Source organism: Sminthopsis crassicaudata, chromosome 4 (assembly GCF_048593235.1).
Source record: "Sminthopsis crassicaudata isolate SCR6 chromosome 4, ASM4859323v1, whole genome shotgun sequence".
NCBI lineage: Eukaryota > Metazoa > Chordata > Mammalia > Dasyuromorphia > Dasyuridae > Sminthopsis > Sminthopsis crassicaudata.
Window position 1 is genome coordinate 406,903,621 of NC_133620.1, and position 20,205 is coordinate 406,923,825.

A 20,205-nucleotide genomic window follows, 5' to 3' on the forward strand; every position below is an offset into this window, starting at 1 on the left:
ATGACTAATATATGCTAATAATGCAGCGATTGCTTTTTGTGTCCTGTCCACATATTTCAAAACCATTTCTGGAAGTGCATTAATGAGCCTCATTTCCCAGACAAAGACATTTTATTCATCTAGTCACATGAAGAGTATGTGGAACTGAAAGTTAGGGAGGAAAAAAATGCTTTTTTGGTCATTGAATTGTGTCTTTCTTTTTTAAAAATCCATAACATGGAAAAAAAAGAAAGAAAAGAATAGATGTAAACAAAGGAAAAGGGAGGGGAAAGGGATTTTGAAAAGATCCTTATACTGAACAGAAATAAGAAAATGAAACTTCCTTGCTCCAATCCTTGCCTTTCTGCATTCTATTTTTATAAGGTCTAGAATTGGGATGCCTAAATGAAATTAGGGTTTAATTGAGGTTTAGTGACAGTGCAAGAGTCCCCTGTAAAGGAATTTACAGACCTGAAAACCTAGATTGATAAAAGAAATTTATTATGGGGCTGGAAGTAAAATTAAAGTTTAGTTAGTAAAAGTTGAAGGTAGAGATAAGAGGGCTCCGGAAACAGTGTTCCAGTGGGCAGAGATCCTTATGTCTGGCCTGCCAAGGATCTCTTGCCTTGAACTGATAATGCATCAGCTAGGAGGGTTTAGGAATGAGAAAGGAATAAATCAATCTTAAAGGATTAGTTTCTTAAAGGGACCACAATTTGCATCAATTTTACTTTAATGATCCTTCTCTCAACATCAAATCCCAAAGCCATCTTTTTATGACCCTTATCATTTATATCAAAGCAGAAAAATTTTGATATATTATCCACAATTGAAGTGAGATCTATTTGGATGATTGTTAACTCTACTGTTGTATTTGTATTTTTTTTAATCTAAAGAGGTTATGAGGAGGTTATGCCTCCACTATATCCTCCACTGTTATCAACAGAGTTTCTTTTTTTTAATCATATTTTTGGTTTTTCCCAATTATAATTTTTTAATTGTAAGTTTAAAATTCTCTCCCTTCCTCTTTTCTCTATTCCCCCTCCCTGAGATGGCAAACAATTTGACATAGGTTATACTTGTACAATTGTGCAAAACATATTTTCACATTCATTATGTTGTGAAAGAGAGAGACCAAAAGAGAGAAAAATATTATGCTTTAATGTACATTCAGACTCCATCAATTCTTTATCTGGAAGTGGATAACACTTTTTATCATGAGTCCTTTGAAATTGTCTTGGATCATTATATTGCTGAGAATATCTAAGTCATTCAAAATTGATCATTCACAACCATCATATAGTTTTTATTGTATACAATGTTTTCTTGGTTCTGCTCATTTCACTCTGCATCAATTCATATGTGTCTTTCTAGCTTTTTCTGGAAGATTACTATGTCAGCACAACTTGAATGACTCTAGAAGAAGACACATGGGGTACACACACACACACACACACACACACACACACACACACACACACACACACAAATGAAAACATGAAGAAGAGTCACAAAAGAAGATAATATAAATGGGTAGTAACTTACATCATTAAATGGAACAGTACAATAGTGAAATTTAGCTGTGTGAAACGACCATTCCATTAACAAGCACTTTATTAAAAATCAGTAAAACTTATCTTCCCCGATTTCAAATCAGGCCTCTGATACTTATTAGCCATGTTACCTTAGGCAAGTTACTTAACCCTGTTTGCCTCAGTTTCCTCATCTACACCACTACAAAATCTATGCCAAGAAAACCCCAAATAAGATCACAGTGAGTGTGGCACAAGAGAAACAATTCAACAACAAAAGGAAACATTTCCCAATCCCTCATTATTCCTCTTTATATAATTATTTCCTATTTATTCTAAATATAGCTTGTTTATACATACATGTTTGCTTGTTTTCTCTCCCTTTAGATAGTGAGATCCATTAGGAATGTGAGCTTACCAATAAGAGAGGAAAAAGAAATTAAAAGAATTAAACTAGATAATGAGGAATGCAAATTAACACTCTTTGTAGATGATATGATGGTATACTTTGAGAAACCTAGAGAATCAACTGAAAAAACTACTAGAAACAAATAGCAACTTTAGTAACATTACAGGATACAAACTAAATTCATATAAATCATCAGCATTTGTATATATTACCAACAGAATCCAGCAGCAAGAGATACAAAGAAATATTCTATATAAAATAAGTATAGATAAAATAAAACATCTGGGAGTCTACCTGCCAAGGAAAAGTCAAGAACTGTATAAACAGAATTAAAAAACATTTTCCACACAAATAAAATCAGATCTAAGCAATTGAAAAAATATCAACTGTTCATGGGTAGGCCAAGCTAATATAATAAAATGACAGTGCTACCTAAAATTAATCTACTTATTCAGTGCCATACCAATCAAACTCCCAAGAAATTATTTTATAGAACTAGAAAAAAATAATAACAAAGTTCATCTGGAAGAACAAAAGGTCAAGAATTTCAAGGCAATTAATGAAAAAATGCAAATGAATTTGGCCTTACTGTATCAGACCTAAAATTATATTATAAAGTAGTGGTCATCAAAACCATCTGGTACTGGCTAAGAAATAGAGTAGTTGATCAGTGGAATCAGGTTAGGTTCATAAGACATAATAGTCAATAACTATTAATAATCTAGTGTTTGAAAACCCCAAACATCCCAGCTTTTGGGATAATGTTACAAGAGCAGCCTGCAAGTGGCTGCTGGGGATCTAATTCTGACCAGCAGAACAGATCCCTTCATGTGAGAGAATGATAAAAGAGAAGACTGAGAGGCAGTTGCATTCTCTGACTGCTCTCCTCTTCCCTCTTGCCTCCAATTTACTTTATTTCCAATTTACAAACAACAAAGGTGCCAGTAAAAAAGCTGATTTGCAATTCTTTCAAGGGTGTTATGATTCACAGCATTGGGGGCTTTCAGAGAATCAATCCACCCCTTAATGGTAAAGTCCTCCTTAACCCTTCACAGGCTTTCTGGGTTTTGCATTTGGGTATGGTCCTCAACAGGATAAGAACTCACTATTTGACAAAAAATTGCTGGGAAGATTGGAATTAGTGTGCAAGAAAATAGGCATGGGTATAGGTATCCTATACAAGATTAGGTCAAAATGAGTTCATTATTTAAACATAAAGAGTGCGATTACAAGCAAATTAGAAAAAACAAAGGATAGTTTACCACTTAGATCTGTGGAGAAGGAAGGAATCTGTGACCAAAGAACTGTAGTACATTATTGAATGCAAAAATGGATAATTTTGATTATATTAAATTAAAAAGATTTTGTACAAACAAAATCAATACAGACAAAATTAGAAAGGAAGTATTAAAATGGAAACTTTTTTTACAATCAAGAGTTCTAATAAAGGCCTTGTTTCTAAAATATAGAGAACTGACTCAAATTTATAAAAATTCAAGTCATTCTCCAATTGATAAATGATCAAAGGATATGAACAATTGTCAGATGAATAAATTGAAACCTTTTCTAGTTATATGAAAAGGTGCCCTGAATCACCACTGATCAGAGAAATGCAAATTAAGACAGCTCTGAGGTACCACAACATACCTCTCAGATTGCCTAAGATGACAGGAAAAGATAATGATGAATATTGGAGGGGATGTGGGAAAACTGGAATACCAATATATTGTTGGTGGAGTTGTGAACTGATTCAACTATTCTAGAAAGCAATTTGAAACTATGCCCAAAGGACTATCAAACTATGCATGCCCTTTGATCCAGCAGTGTCTCTACTGGGCCTGTATTCCAAAGAGATCATAAAGAAGGGAAAAGGACCCACATGTGCAAAAATGTTTGTGACAGTCCTTTTTGTAGTGGAAAGAAACTAGAAACTGAGTGGATTTCCATCAATTAGAGAATGGCTGAATAAGTTATGGTATATTAATATTATGGAATATTATTATTCTATAAGAAACAATCAGCAGGATGGTTTCAGAGAAGTCTGGAGAGACTTACATGAGCTGATGCTAAGTGAAGGAAACAACCAGGAGAGCATTGTACACAGCAACAATAAAATTATACAATGATCAATTCTGATGGACATGACTCTTTCCAGTAATGAGATGATTCAGACCAGTTCCAATGGTCTTGTAATGAAGAGAGCCATCTGCACCTGGAGATAGGACTGTAGTGTCTGAGTATGGATCACAACATAGTATTTTCTATTGTTGCTTGCAGTTTTTTCTTTCTCATTTTTTTCTCTTTGATCTGATTTTTCTTGTGCAGCATGATAATTGTGGAAATATGTATAGCAGAATTGCACATGTTTAACATATATTTCATTACTTGCCATCTAGAGGAGGAGGTGGGAGAAAAGGAGGGGAAAATTAGGAACACAAGTTTTTGCAAGGGTGAATGTTGAAAATTATCTATGCATGTTTTGAAAATGAAAAGCTTTAATAATAATTTAAAAATAAAAAAATAATAGATTGTGAGTTCCTTGAAGGCAAGGACTAACTTTTGCCTCTTTTTGTATTCCTGATACACCTGATACAGTACCTGGAACATAATAGAAATTTAATTATTGTCTAATTGAATGACTTTGTGAAACAATGTTATGATTCTTTGTTTCTGTCATTTGAACGCTGACTTGAAACATTGTGTAAACCAAATTTTTAAACCAAAAAAAAATTAACTATTAGAAGATAAAGATTTCATCTTAATCAAAGTAACTTAACTTTATCAAATTTCACTACTTTAGTGGATCCATAATATGACTGATATAGATATTCCCTCCAGTAGTACAGATGGTGATTTATCCATATCTTCTCATCCTATGCAGTTCTTATCTATGTTCTTCCATAAACCCTCCATTGAAGATCTCCCCAATATAATAAAAGCCTTCCTGAAGATCTTTTTTAGTAATATCTTCAGAATACCACTCTGTCTGTTTGAAATTTGCAAAAATGTTAGTGGAAAGAAACCCATCCTATGACTTTCTTTATGCCCTCTAAAAATAATCTTGCTTTTTGCATTCTTCTCTATCTTAGCCCAAGTTCCATGATTGCTTTTTTAAAAATATGTTTTATAACTCTACTTCAATATAATTGGTTTCTTGTAGTTATGTGCATTTTATTTTATTGATTCAAAAACATCATTCTGAGAAAGGATCCATAAGTTTCAGCATAAGTTTCAGCCTTCAGTCAAAGCCATTTGTGGTACAAAAAAAAAAATGTTTAAAAATCTCTGCTCTAGGGAAAGACCTCAAGAAATGATTAAGCAAAATAGACTTTAACACTAAGGGCCCAAAACTCTCAAGAAAAATTTCCAAAGATGTATCTTAACCTCTTAATAAATCCAAAATAATTGGATCCCCAAAGGAAGAGAATAGGTCTTTCTCTAATGGGCCCTCCATAGTGCAGAAGTTACTTAGACTTGATACATACATAGATTGTGAGAAAATGGGTATGATTTTACATTAGAGTTAGAAAAGAAGAGAATCAAAAAGTTGAAACTATCTTCTCACAGAATGACCAAAAAAAGCCCTTTCCTTGATGTCTATAGTATTTCACATCCCATTTTGATTTTATTTTATTATTGTTCTAAAATCCTTTAAGTGGCAAGACCAAAATAAAGGTTACAGGAACAATGAAAAAAAACAAAATATACACTGATAGACTCTCAGAAGTATAAGGATCATAAATTGTGTAGTCCATTTTAAAAATGGACTGAAACTTTCCAGAAAGAGCAACAGTAATTTGCCAAAGATTACATAATAAATTTGTGGCTTTCCTATGGGGAAGAAAATTCTCTCTGGACATTTTTAATCTTAACAAAGCCAGAAATAGATGATGAGATAACATTCTCTTGGAACTTGCAAAATTTCACAAAATTTTCCATCAAAACCTACTGATTTAATAAAATTTGAATTCAAAGGAATATCAGAGACCAGGGAGATAATACATGAACAGGAATCTCCTCTTATGATATTCCTGGTAAGTGATCATACCACCTTCACTTGGTCCTACTTCACTATGAAATAGCCATGATGAAAATATTTCAATATAATCTGAGTAGAAAAGAATTCAATTGTTTCCTAATACAATGTGCATTTTTATAGATGAGGAAACAGAGACAGGGAAGTTAAATGATTTGCTGATGGTCCCATAAGTAATCCAGATATGACTCCAGAGTCAGCACTCAATCCTTTTTACTATACCTTCTATCTAGAAAGAAAAAGAAGAAGAAGAAGAAGGGGAAAAATTAAAGAGGAATAAGAGGCAAAGGATGAGAAGGAAAATTAGAAAGAGGAAAAAAGGAAGAAAAAAATGGAGGGGAAAAGGGAGCCATTATTCTGGTTAAGGAAGGAAAAAAGGTAAAAGTCTTCTTTTACTAGGAGCATACAAAGACATCTACTATGTCATAAACAGTTTTTTCTCTTCAAATTGATAAATAAAATAAACAAGTTTTGTAATCTTCGCTGGATTTAACTTTGATTTTAATGTTTTGAGTTTAAAAGGTCTTGAATATATTAGAGAACATTTTAAATCAATTAAACAGATATTGCAGCAAGGATTGCAAATTTTTTCCTCCATGAGAATGCTAATATCTAATGGGGGTGGGGAGGGTGCAATGTATGATCTCTTCCCTCCTCCTTCTTAATACTCAGGAAGCATTTTTGCAAAATCTGAGTAACCCTAATCAATTACCTTGGGGACTTTACTGGATTGATGAAAATTTTAAAGAAAATACACTGCACCTTGAATCTCTAATGCCTGTGAGAAGAGTTCAGATCCAGATAGGAGGTGTATCATCAGGTTTTAAGGGAAACAGGACATGATGTGCAATAAACAACCAGGAGCCAACATAGACTAGGCACGAGTGTTCAACCCTTCTTGATCCCATTTGGAGATTTTTTAGCAAAGATATTGAAGTGGGTTGCTATTTCCTTTTTTGGCTTATTTCACTAAGGAGCTAAAGCAAACTAGGTTAAGTGACTTCCCCAAGATCGCATATGTAGCAAGTATCTGAAGCCAGATTTGAACTCAGGAAGATAAGTTTTCCTGACTATATACCTAGTTCTCTATCCACTCTGCTACCTAGCTGCCTGATTGCATTGTGCAAAAGAACAAGTTCCCTTTGGTCTTTGGCGTATCTTTTTGTGGGAGATCTAGGGCAATAGGAACTAAAATAGAAGAACCTGGAACACAAACAATTCAGAGAATTTAAAAACAGAAAGCTGGTCTCCCAAGAAATGGAATGGTTCTCTCTGCTTGCAGCTAAAGGTTCAGATAGAATAGAAATTTTGTTCAGTCATGAACAGTATGTTGACAGTATGGTGAAACCTATGGAATTCTTCTCAGAATAGTTTTTAAATGCATAAAGTATGTAAAATTATAAAGGAAAACAATTATGTTGAAATATAGTTATATTTGTTTGTTTGTTTCATCAACCCTGATGCAGACTAATACAAGATGACAAAAAGACCATTATGGGGAGAGGTAAATGATAAGATTTATAAGATAGGTCAGATGGATGAACTACAGAAGTAACAGTACCTTGTTAACAAGAAGATCCATGGAAACAGAGCCTGAGATGGAGATTCCTCTTCTGGTGTCTGGTTAGGTCACCTTTCCCATGGAGTAATGTACAGGATTGAAGTTAAAACAAGTCTTTAAGGGAGCAGTTGTTCCATGGAGTATATTATCATTTTATAGGCTTTAATTTAAATGGAGATCAGATAGTTTAGTAAGTAGAGCATCAGATTAGTCCAGGATTTAGGTAAGTGACTTTGGGCTAGCCATTTAAGTTTTCTCAGAGTCAGTTTTCTCATGTAAAAATCTACATCACTTGGCCATCCTTAGCCCTAAATGATAAAATATGTATAAAGGACTTTGCAAACTTTAAAATGATATATACATTGTAGGTGGTGGGAGTGGAGATGGGGGCTGTGGCAGTAGAAACAGTAACAGTAGAAGCAATAGCAGTAGCAGCAAAATCAGCAGCAGCAGTAGTAGCTTTAATAATATCAGTAGCAGCAGTAATAATAACCAAAACACTACTTATCACAGTAAGAGTAGCAATCTCAACAAGAATAACATTAAGAGTATCAGCAGCAGTGGTAGTAACAGTAATAGTAGCAGCAGTAGCAATAGTAACAGTAATAGTAGGAGAAGCAACAATAGTAATAATAATAAAAGTATCAGTAACAGTAGTAGTAAGAGTCTGAATATCAGTAGCAGTAGAAACAATAATAGAATCAGCAGCAGCAGTGGTGATAATAGTAATAGCAGTAGTAGCAGAAGCAGTAAAAAAAAAAGAAGAAGAAAAAAACAGCAGCAGTAATAACAGTAGGAGTAACACCAGTATTAGTAGCAGCAGCAGTAGTAGTAATAATAATATCAGCAGCAGTTGTAGAAACAATAGGCTTAGCGATAGCAGCAGTAGTAATAACAACAATAGTATTAAGAGCAGCAACAGCAGCAATAATAGCAGTAATAGTAACAATAATAGTACCTACAGGAACAGTAGTCATAACAGTAAGAGTAGCAGCAGCAATAGTAGTAACAGTAAAAGTAGCAGTAATCTAGTGAACATCTAGTTTAAGATATCTGAAAAGCAATTGGAGATGTGAGATTGGAGATCAGCAAAAATGGGAGGAGCAGAATAAGTAAATTTGAAAATCATCTACATGGAGTTGGTTATTAAATCCATGGGAGCTGGGACAGCTAAGAGGTGCAATGGTTAGAGCACCAGCCCTGAAGTCAGGAGGACCTGAGTTCAAATCTAGTCTGCCACTTAACACTCCCTAGCTGTGTGATCCTAGGCAAGTCACTTAACCCCAATTGTATCAGAAAAAAAAATCCATGAGAGTTAATAAGATCACCAAATGAAGTAGTAAGAGGGCCAAGGACAGAACTCTGACCTGGTTGAGGACCAATAAAGGAGACAGAAAATGAGTAGTTAAATGGGTAGGAGAAAATGTTGTCCCAAAAAATTGAGAGAGAAGAAAGTTTCAAGATGAGATTAATCAATAATGTTGAAGGTGCAGAGAGGTCAAAGAGAATGAAGATTAAGAAAAGTTCTTTGGATTTGGCAAGCAAAAGATCCTTAGTAATACTGAAGAGTATTTTGGTGGGACCATAAAGTAGGAAGCCAGATTATAAAGGATTATGAAGAGAGTAAGAAGAGAATAGTGTGTAGCACAGCAGCTAGAGTAGCCAGCCTAGAGTCAGGAAGATCTGAGTTCAAATTGGGATTCAGACATTTATTAGCCATATGACCCTGGGTGCATATTTAACTTCTGTTTGACTCAGTTTACTCCTTTATATAATAGCAATAATAATAGCACCTGCTTCCAAGGGTTGTTATGAGGATCAAATGAGATAATAACTGTAAAGCATTTAACATTGTGCCTATAGTAAGTACCATATTATAGTTATCCCTTCCACATCTCAGGAATTAGGGACCACCTGAGAACTGAAAAATCTATGTAAAATTTTTGGCTCTCCCTTTGTACCAGAGAAGAAGCCTAAATTATTGTGGTATTAAAAGATAATGTATGTTAATAAAACACAATACTATACATATATTTTATGTGTTTCTGAGTTTCTATAATTTTTCTGTATCACCTGATGTCCTTTGATGTTGTGTATGATTTCTGCAAGATTCTCTCAAAATCCCCCCTTTAATTTCTTATATTTACCCATGATTTATCAGAACCACAATGGGAAAAGTCTTGATATGGAAATGATAACTGTATAAATGTTGAAGAGGAGAAGAAAAAAGTGAATTGCCTGGGAGAAGTGAGAACCTAGTTGAGATTATAAGACACATATTTATTGCAGGTCCAGTCAAAATGATTGCCTGATTTTCTCCATCTTATCCAGCAGTACTTGTATAGTAGTGAAAGCAGCAAATGGTGTAAGTGATCTAATGCTGACTTGACTGGACATAATCAAATGATATCATAAGGGGTTAAGGGAGAAAGGCCCACATAAAGTTGAATTTGTTTAATTTGTTGACCGGGGGATCAAGATGGAAAGAAGAGAAAAGAGTAACTAGTGCAGGGGAGATAGCCTTCTAAGGATTTGAAGTATTAGAAGTCACACTGTAAACAAAGAATAAGATTTAACAATAACAAAAAAGGCAAAAAAAAAAAACCCACAGTCCCTACTATCAAGGAATTCACAATCTAATGGGGAATCAGCATACAAATAATTATATATAAATGGTGGTAGTCTCAGAAAGAAGACACTAAGATTAAGGACACAGAAAAGTTGGGACTTAACCTGAAACTGAAAGGAAACCAGGTAAGTCAGGAGACAGAGAAGAAGAAAGAGTTCCAAGCATAGGGGACAGGCAGTCAAAAGGCAGTTAAAAGATGGAATATCTTGTATAAGGAATAGCAAGAAGGTGAATGCAGCTGGAATACAGAATACAATCTCTAAATCCACAACTTTGATGTTTTATGCAGTTCATTATGAAGATAATTCAAAAGCAAAATCCAAGTAACGATTACAGAAGTAGCCCAGTGGGATGATCCCAGTGGTCAGTGACTCCTGGATGTTTTTCTCTGGGTGTATAACTGACCGACTTTTTGGAAATGTCAGCAAAATTTACAAATCATATGCATGATACCCCGATGCTGATCTAAGTACCTGATTAAGTCCTGTGTTGTTGCAGAGCCAAGACACAAAGATGACGAAATGACAATGACTTTCACACACTCAGCCAGAGAGCTTTACCTGCTTTCTTCCCCTATCCTTAGAAAGGAATGATGGTGGTGGGCATCAGGAGAGGAGAGCCTTCAAGATTTCTCACATCAGGGGAAAGCACAATGAAGCTGGAGGAGAGAACAGACAGGTTTGTGAGCCAACAGAGTTTCTTACCATTCAGCTTTGGATTATAGAAAATGGGGGGGGGAGAGAAATCAAGTCATGGGCCAAGAGCACCATGGGTGGAATTAAAAGGCTCCAAACACAATAACTTTAAATAATGGCAGAAGAAGATTTAAATAGCAGACCTCAGCAGAAAAGAATGGGGAAACCTCCAGTACACTGACTTCATTGATACCCCATTTATCAGCAATTACTGACTCCATTAAAGGCAGAGTTTACAGCAGACAAAGAAGCAAAGCCTAAAATATGTCCCAACAGATGGACTGAGAGTGTCAGTGATGCCGTATTTCAAAGGCATCTGCAAGTTTGTTATCATAGTACATGGAGTCAGAAAGACAGCAAAAAAGAAAAAAAAAGTGACCAGAGAGCCAGCAAATGATTTACTTGACCCTGGATGGATAGAACTGACAGCAAAAACCTCATTAATTCCTCGGGTCACTCTGGAAGACATTAATTTGGTTTGGACTCAGGACGAAGGGAGATTTTCCAGACATACACTAGAAGTTATGAAATCTCTATGGCCAGGGAAAGTATGCCCAAATCACTTTTTGCATAAATCAAGCTGACTTTCTGAAGAAGGATAATATGCTTAATCAAGGGAGTTATGGAACTTCTTGTACTTATTAGACAGAAAATATAACAGTATTTTATTTGGTTATCAGTTCTGGTAGAGAGACTTTTCCCCCCTTCTATAACTGCTGTCTTTTTCTGCCAACATAAGAAATCATCTGCAAGAAATGGGCCATGTAAATAATTTGTTAGCACCAGTCTACCCCTATATTTTTGCAAATGCACACGAATATCTTATGGTCATTTTATCCCCCTGAATTCCAGCAAAGCTGCCAGCTTGAGTCTTCTTTCTCTTTTTATCTGAAGCCTTCCCCCTGCTGAAAACATGCCTATAAATAATAGCCACAAGTTTTATTATGTATGCTTGATTGCCTGGACCCAAAGTAAAAAGTCTGGGATCAAGGCAACCTTGGATTGAATTATTGAGCATATAATCCCATCTAGAAAATGTACTCTACTCTTCTTCCAAACACACTTATCTGAACACATAAAAGTGGACATGGGCAATTCAGTGTCCCCTAGACAAGAACCTAAATATTCCTTGTAACTAAGAAGGAATCAGTTTCTAATTCTGTGTTGCTCAGTGACTCCTTTCCTCAAGACATGCATTGCTTATCTCAATGTTGCTGAGAATTATGATATGTCAAAAATCAAGCAATAGAAGACTAAAAAAAAATCATTTAGATGGATTATTTGGTGTTTTGTAACTAAAATGATTTTTATTTGTAACTAAACAGATGAATTCGGTCAAAATATTCAATCTGGCCTGAGACAGAGGCAAAGAAAGGGTGGGAGAAAGAATGTAAGAGAAGCAACAGAAGCAAATAGAGCAAGACAGAGACAAATACACAGGCAGAGAGAGGGAGAGACAGAGAGAAACACATGAACATTTGAATGAAATTCTACAAAGGCAGAGAGCCTAGACCTGTATCTCTGAAACAAGGAGCATACCCCAGTGTGCTTGATGATATCTTTGGTTGTAAATGTTACATTTATCATGTCTAGAAAGAGGTTATCTCTGGCTTCGTAGAACATGCATTAGTACTTTTTACTCATTCAACACAGGACACTCCCTATCAACAACAGTCTGCTTAAAGAGGGCGAGGGGAATGAAAATTAATCATAGGAAAAGACAATCTAAGGGAGTTAGACTACAAGGGAGTTCATTAGTAGGCCATAAAGTATTACTGCTTAACTAGCCAACTCTTGTATGTGAGCTCTCAATCCATAAGCTACCTTACTACCATTGATATCTTGTGCTCTCCTCTTGCTTACTAAGAATGCTTTGCAAAATATTATTAAATAATTTTAATTATAGAATAATGTCTTTAGCAGATAAAACTGGGCAAATGCCCAGTTGAATTTTGGAACAAGCCAAAAGTGAGAAAATCATCTCTTCATGAGATGCCAAGTTTTCATTTCCCCCACCTGTTTACTTAATCTGTCTCCTATTCAGCAAACCACACACCTATCATTCCAATTTTCTCTAGACCCACAGCACTTCTGAAAGTGTTGGAATGGTATTGCTCATTAAGTGTTCCTCAAATTATTTCCATTATCTTTGTTTGATAGTTAACTTACTGAATGTCAAAGTCAAGATCAAGAAAGATCTTGACAACCTAGAACACTGAATATATTCTAATAAGATTGTGTTTAATGACAATAAATTTAAAGTCCTTCACTTGGGTTCAAAAAAATCAACAATTTTATGGACAAGATATGGCTAGATAATAATTCATTTGAAAAGTTCCTGAAAATTATGCTATACCACAAGCTCAATATGTGTCAAAAGGGTAACATAGAAGCCATAAAAGCTAATGAATGTGATCTTAAACTAAATTAACAGATTAGAGAGCTAATGGTTCAATCATGCTCTGCAATGATCAGAGCATTTCTGCAGAATTTTGTTCTGCTCTAGATGCCACATTTTAGGAAGAACATTGACAAATTGGAATATATGCCCAAAAAAAGAGGGGAGATCAGAATTGACTGTAGATTATACCATATCAATTAAAAAAAATAGTGATCATTAGCCTGGAGAAGAGAAGACTTAAGTCTATTTGATTGGTAACTATCCTTACCTATTAGGCCTATCAGATAAGAGATAGATTTGTTTTTCTTGACTTTGAAGAGAAAAATTAGATACAATTAAAAAAAATTACATTTAGTCATCCCAGTTGTAGCCAACTCTTCCTGACCCCATTTGGAGTTTTCTTGGCAAAGATACTGAAATACTTGCTATTTCCTTCTCCAACTCATTTTACAGGTGAGGAAACTGAGGCAAACAAGGTTAAGGAACTTGCCTAGGGTAACATAGCTAGTAAGTGTCTGAGGCCTAATTTGAATTTTAGAAGATGAGTCTTCCTCATTCCAAACCTAGTGTTCTATGCACTGTGCCACCTAGCTGCTTTAGACTTAGGTTTGACATTAAGAGAAAAAAAACACTAACAGAGTCCTTCAATCATGTAATATGTCATTGCTGAAGGTAGTGTGTTTACTGTTAATGAAGGACATCAGATGAAATATGGATAATCATTCATCGGGGAGATTATAAAAAGGGTTCATGTTCAGATGTGAGTCATGCTATAAAGTCTCAAACATCCCTTCCATTTTTGGATTCTGTAGTTCATCAGGGAAAAGTTGTTAGTTTCTATAAATTTTGTACCCTAGAAGTTCTATCTGGAAACTCGGTTTGATAACTAATTTGCTTCATGTCAGAATCTGAATCTCTGTTTTTCTTTCACCCCATCAGGAGCACCAATGCCAGTATGGGGCTTTAGATTTGTTAATTAATCAATCCTATTTCATGCCAGGCACTGGAAATAAAGACAAAAATAAAATAAGTCCTTATCCTCAAGGATCTTACATTCTATTAATTAACTAAAGGTCTTTCTATGGTAGGAAATTTAAAGGTACTAAGTATTTCCATCCTTTTCATACCATATTTCTCCCTTCAACTTATGTTTCTATCGAGTCTGAGCTGATATTCTGTCATGGGAGAATGGGTATGGAATTGCTTCCTGATAAATTCTGTTCTAATACTCAAGCTTTGAATCTCAGAGTTGTTTTCTCAAACTCTCTTTAAAACTGAAAAAAAAAACATCTTTTTGCTCCTCCTTGATAAAAATTAAAATATTCTTTGTAAAAATTGTATGCCAAGATTCTAAGAAGTTCACTACCACCATCACCACCACCACCCTCCCTTCAACCCCAAAAAGGAAGGAATAGAATTAGGCAAAAGTACTCACCTTTCTCTTCCCTCCTCAAAATAAAAAGAGCATTTTTAATATTTAAGAGCCTTATTCTATCTACCTCTGATGAAACCATGCAACTGCTGATAGTGATTTCCCAGATACACACTGGAAAAGAACGGAAACAAAGTAGGAGCAATGGGATGTTAGCTAGCTATATTCCAGTCAGTCAATAAATGTTTACTAAATGCCTACTGTGTGCCAGGCACTGATAAGTACTGGGGATTTAAATTTTAAAATCCCACTCTCAAGGAATTTATGATCTAATATTTGAAAAAACAAAGTACAAAAAAAAAGATGAAAAGGAGGAGGAGGGGAAGATGGAAGAATGCAAAGAAATCAATAAGCAGCATAATGAGATAGGAAGAAGATTATGTGAAGCCTCCTCCTCAAATACAGGCCATGGAGTCCATGATCATGTCCTCTGGTGAGAAGATTTTTCTCTTTGTAATAGACCAATTGGCAGTAGGTGAGACATTAAACACATAATTGGAGAAGTTTTTCTTCATTGAATTAACTGTTTTTTTTCTAATTGCAATGTAAAATAAAAGATTGCCTCCCACATATGAGTTTCCTATATCTTCCACCTACACAGCAGAAGCTGTGGTGGCTAATACAGATCTATTTCACTAAGGGCTATATTCATATCTATAATATTTGATGATATTCATGTGGATCATATTTTGGCAATCTCCCATGTAATAGTGGTGACACATGGTCAGATATTGGCATCTCAAACACAATAATGTTTTTAAAATATATCTTTTCTTGATAATATTATTACTCTATTCCCATTGTTTGTTAATGGCAGTTACTGATCCTTAAAACTTCTCAAAGTATTCAATGCTACTTTGATTCCAATTATATGGATGTTTGGGAGTAGGGCAAGTTGAAAGGAAGAAGAAAGAGTAAGAGAAGAAAGGATAGAAGGCTTTGTTCAGTAAGATTATAAGAAAAAATCCAAATTTTAAAATAGCAAATTGAATTTTCATGAGAAGTTCAGCTTGCTTCACCTTGAGTAAAACTGAGTTGTTATAAACTCAATCTTCCCGCATTAGTATTTTTATTTATCTCATTATTTTTTTAGGAATTTGAGCCTACAGGCAGTTCTAAGATCAAAATAGCATCACAATCTATAAGACAGACCAACAGCAGTCCCAACAAGTTCTACATTACACAGTAAGTATCTATGTTACAATCATCTTGGGATCAGGGTTGAAAGAAACCTCAGAAAGGATTTAGACTGATGCAGAATCTACTTTTCAGTCTTGATAAAGTGATCATCCAAACTCTGCATCTCCAGTGAGGAGAAAAATGTACCTAACAGGGCAGATTATGCTAGTTTTAAGTAGCTTTTGTTCTTGTTCTGTTGTGTCTGACTCTTCATGATCCCATTTAAGGTTTTCTTGTCAAAGGTACCAGAGTGGTTTGTCATTTCCTGCTCCAGTTCATTTTATAGATGAGGAAATGGAGACAAATAGGGTTAAATTACTTGCCCGGGATCACACAGCTAGGAAATAGCTGAGGCCACATTTGAACTCAGAAAGAAGACGACTCCAAACTCAATACTCTAACCACTGTGCCACTTAGCTGTCCTTTTTGTAGCTTGAATCATTAGGAATTTTTCATTCATTAAGCCTAAATTTGCTTCTTTGCATCTTCCACCATTGTTCCTAGTTCTGCTTTCTATAGTCAAGCAAAACAACTTCATCAGCTGCTCTCTTTCCCATCTTTCCCATTTTCTTACATCTTCATAATCTTCTTATCAAGTACTCTGAAATCCAGTAACCCTGACTTCCCTGCTATTTCTCCAACAGGACACTATCTCTAGCTCTGAGAATTTTAACTAGTTGTTGACAATGGGAGCCATTAACAACAGCTTCAACAAAAAACTGGTGAGAAGGTACCACTTCCCTTCTGAAATCTTCCTGCAAGTATAGTAGATAACAAAGTTTCCTTAGACTTTATTAGGAAACTTTTTCTGAAGTGTTGTGTGTACCATCCCAGGCCATGGAAGTCCAGCCTCTTTAAGAGGCTCTTTCACAAAGATCCTCTATCTCTCAATTTCAGGCATTTTCTCTAGCTATTTCCCATATCTAGAATTCTCTCCCCACTCATCTCTGCCTGCTCTTTTTCCTGCTTTCCATCAAGTCCTAAATAAAATCTCATCTTTTATAAGAATTCTTTCACAACCTTGCTTAATTCTAGTGCCTTGCCTTCCCTCTTTTAATTATTTTTTAGTTATCTTTTAAATAACTTCTTTGTACTTTTTTGGTTGCTTATTGTCTCCACAGCAAACTCATAAGATTGTAAGATCTTGAAGGGCAGAGATCCTTTTTGCCTCAATTTGTAACCCCAGAGTTTAGCATGATACTTGGCACACAGTAGGCATTTAATAAAGGTTCAATGAATAACCAATCATCTCCAATTTATCCTATCTACAACTTGCTTGTACATAGTTGTTTACAAGTTGTCTCCCTCATTAGAAGGTGACCTCCTAAGACCAGGAACTATCTTTTGCCCTTCTTTGTATCCCCAGAGGTTAGCATAGTACCTGGCATAAAGCATGTGCTCAATAACTATTTATTGACTGAGTATTATGTCTTACACAACCCTTAAAACACTCGATGACAATTATTCTTTCAATCCCCGAATCTCTTTTCCAGGCTAATCATCCTCATTTCTTTCAAATGAATTGATACTTATATGGCACAATCTCAGAACTAATGCCCATCTTTGTAATCTTTACCTGAATACTTGTTAGCTCATCAGTATCTTTACAGAATTTCAGAGCTGTAAATTGGAAACCATCTAGTCCATTATCTTCATTTTTCAGCTCTCAAGGCTCATTCAATCCTCGTCTCTAACTTTCATCATCTACAAAATAAGGGGATTTGATGATCATAGAGGTTGTATATAGACTATTAGAACTAGATAATGTAGATGTAAGATAATTTGCTCAAGGACAAATGGTGGCAGAGCAATATAAGACTGAACCCAAGTCAATTGAGTTAGCAAAAATGATAGAAAATCTGGGCCAAGCTGTGACCTGGACAGCTTAGATAAGATATCAAAAATGTCAATCTACTTCCAGGAATTGTACCCAGAAAGAACTAAACTTTGGGGCATCTGAAACTGATAGAAGAGCCCAGGCCATTTTGCAAAGAGGGTTGATAGGACTCAAATCCCACCTAAGGACCACAAAAACTACTTTTCCTTTCTATATAAACTTCCCACATTTACAAGCCTAGATCCAGTAGCTATTTTCTTCTTCTCAAGCCTCTGTCCCTCTTCCCATACTGCACTGTAGTCTTTTAAATACAAGGTCTATAAAGTGCATCTACAAAGTAAGAGAAGATGCAGGAATCTGGAGACTGCAGAAGGAAATGAACATGGGCAATTAGAAATGCTTTATTTTTGGAGGGATTGGGACTGGGAATCATTTTTCCAGATGGCAGCAGCATGTGCATATTAATGGAAATTATTAATGAAAAGCCATTATGACTGAGGAACGATTGTCCTGTGTTAAGTTTGCTAGGACCGGACAACAGATTTTTCTATCAGACTTTGTTCTCTGCATACTTTTGTAGCTACTCTCAAAGCATTTTGTCCTCAATTCTCCTCCTGGAATAGCTGTTTTTGTAATGTGAATCCTGGGGGGATGACTCATTGAGGCTACATAAACTTTTATCTTCATCTGTTTTTACAGTAATTAGAGAGCCATTTTTTTTTTTGTGGCAGTACATGAGTCAAACTTGCAATCACTCTCTGCTCATTATTACTGTCCTTTCACAATTCAATGGATCATATGAACTTTGAATTTGGCTGTTTAAGTTATCTGGTCAAGTAATTATGAATAAGTTGCTCTGGCTTCTTTTTTTAAAATGTAATTTGGCTCAGATCAAAACTGGCCTAAATCCAACTTTTAAGCCCATTTCATATCAGAACTATCGATGTTGCTTTGCAGATAATTAAAGAAAAGCAGAAAAGTCAACCACTCAGAAATGCCTACTCCTACTGTTGCTCACTTTTTAAGTGTTTCTGTTGTACATTTGGAGGACACGCAGGGCTTGAGGAGAGTTTGCTTTTTCAGAGACAGAAAGGATATGCAAACTATTAATTTTTTAATTATTGTAATTGAGTGGGACAGTTCCAGATTGCAAGTTCCTACTCTAGAGGGACACACCCTTGTTTTGGGCAAAATATCCACCATATTTCTTTCTCTCTCTCCAAATACTCAGTGGAGTTGAGAGGCCTCTTGCATCTTTCCCACTAGGATCCTACTTTATGACCTTCAAATGTTGCTATTTACTGGATGTTACAATTTCCAATCAAACAGTCTCTCTTGTTCTCCAGAATTTTATTATTCTACTATACATTCAGGCTCTTCAGAAACGCCCTTTGCTCTGTCCCAAGACTCTGCATTTTTAGATGGTGACAAGCTTATTTTTTAACTCAACCCCTAAGGCTTGTCCAGTAGTGGTGCTGAAAAAAGAAATTAGATAGCTATAGTCCTGGTGTCTTCCATTGTACAACTAGCAACTGAATGAAATCAAATGGGGATAGACATTTTACAGAGAAGAAATGTTGTTGGGGTGGGGGAGGCAGCTAGGTGGAGCAGTGGATAGAGCACCAGCCCTGACTTCAGGAGGATCCAAGTTCAAATCTGGTCTCAGACACTTAACATTTCCTAGCTGTGTGACCCTGGACAAGTCACTTAACCCCTGGCGGGGGGGGGAGGGGGAGAAGTGGTGCAGGGGTCCATTTGCCTTGCCACCCAGGATGGGAAGAAATGTTGTCAATTCCAAAAAGAAGTGAAGGGAGAACAGAAGATAGTTGTCAGTTGCGGAAAAGTATAATAATATATAAATAATATATAGTAAAATATATATCATTTATTAAATGATTGTGTGCTAGCCATTGTGCTATGCTCTGGAGAAGCAAATACAAAAACTGAGATAAAAATTAGGAGCTTATGCCCTAATGGGAGATATTACATATAAAAGATGCTACGATGGCCAAGGAAAGGGATTGTGATTGTTCTGGGAAATCACAGTGATGGTAAATTTGGTTCAAGCCAAATTGAAAAAGGACTAATCCCAATTCTCTCAGCCAAGTGAATTCTTCATATTCTGCCATAGAACTGTCTCTGGGTAGCCTCTAATCTTTCCCCTTTCTCTGAACCTGTCCCTTCATTCATTCATTTGGATCTCTAACAATATGCACTCTGCCTCCTTTTTGAAATCCCTCCATAAAGTTCACTTCCATAGTCAACATTTAACACTGTAAGCATCTTCCCTCAAAATAAAAATGAAATCAGTGGCCAAAGGAAAAGATGAAAACCCAAAAGGAGTAAGAGTGGGAGAATGCTCTGGTTTACTCAGTGAGCCACTAGACTTAGAATCCCAAGTTCTGTCTCTGATCAAGTCAAATGGTAGCTCCATCACTTTCCTAACCTTTCCAAACTGCACTTTTCCTAACCTTAGGAAAGTCACTTAAACTCTACCCCCACCTCAGTTTCTATA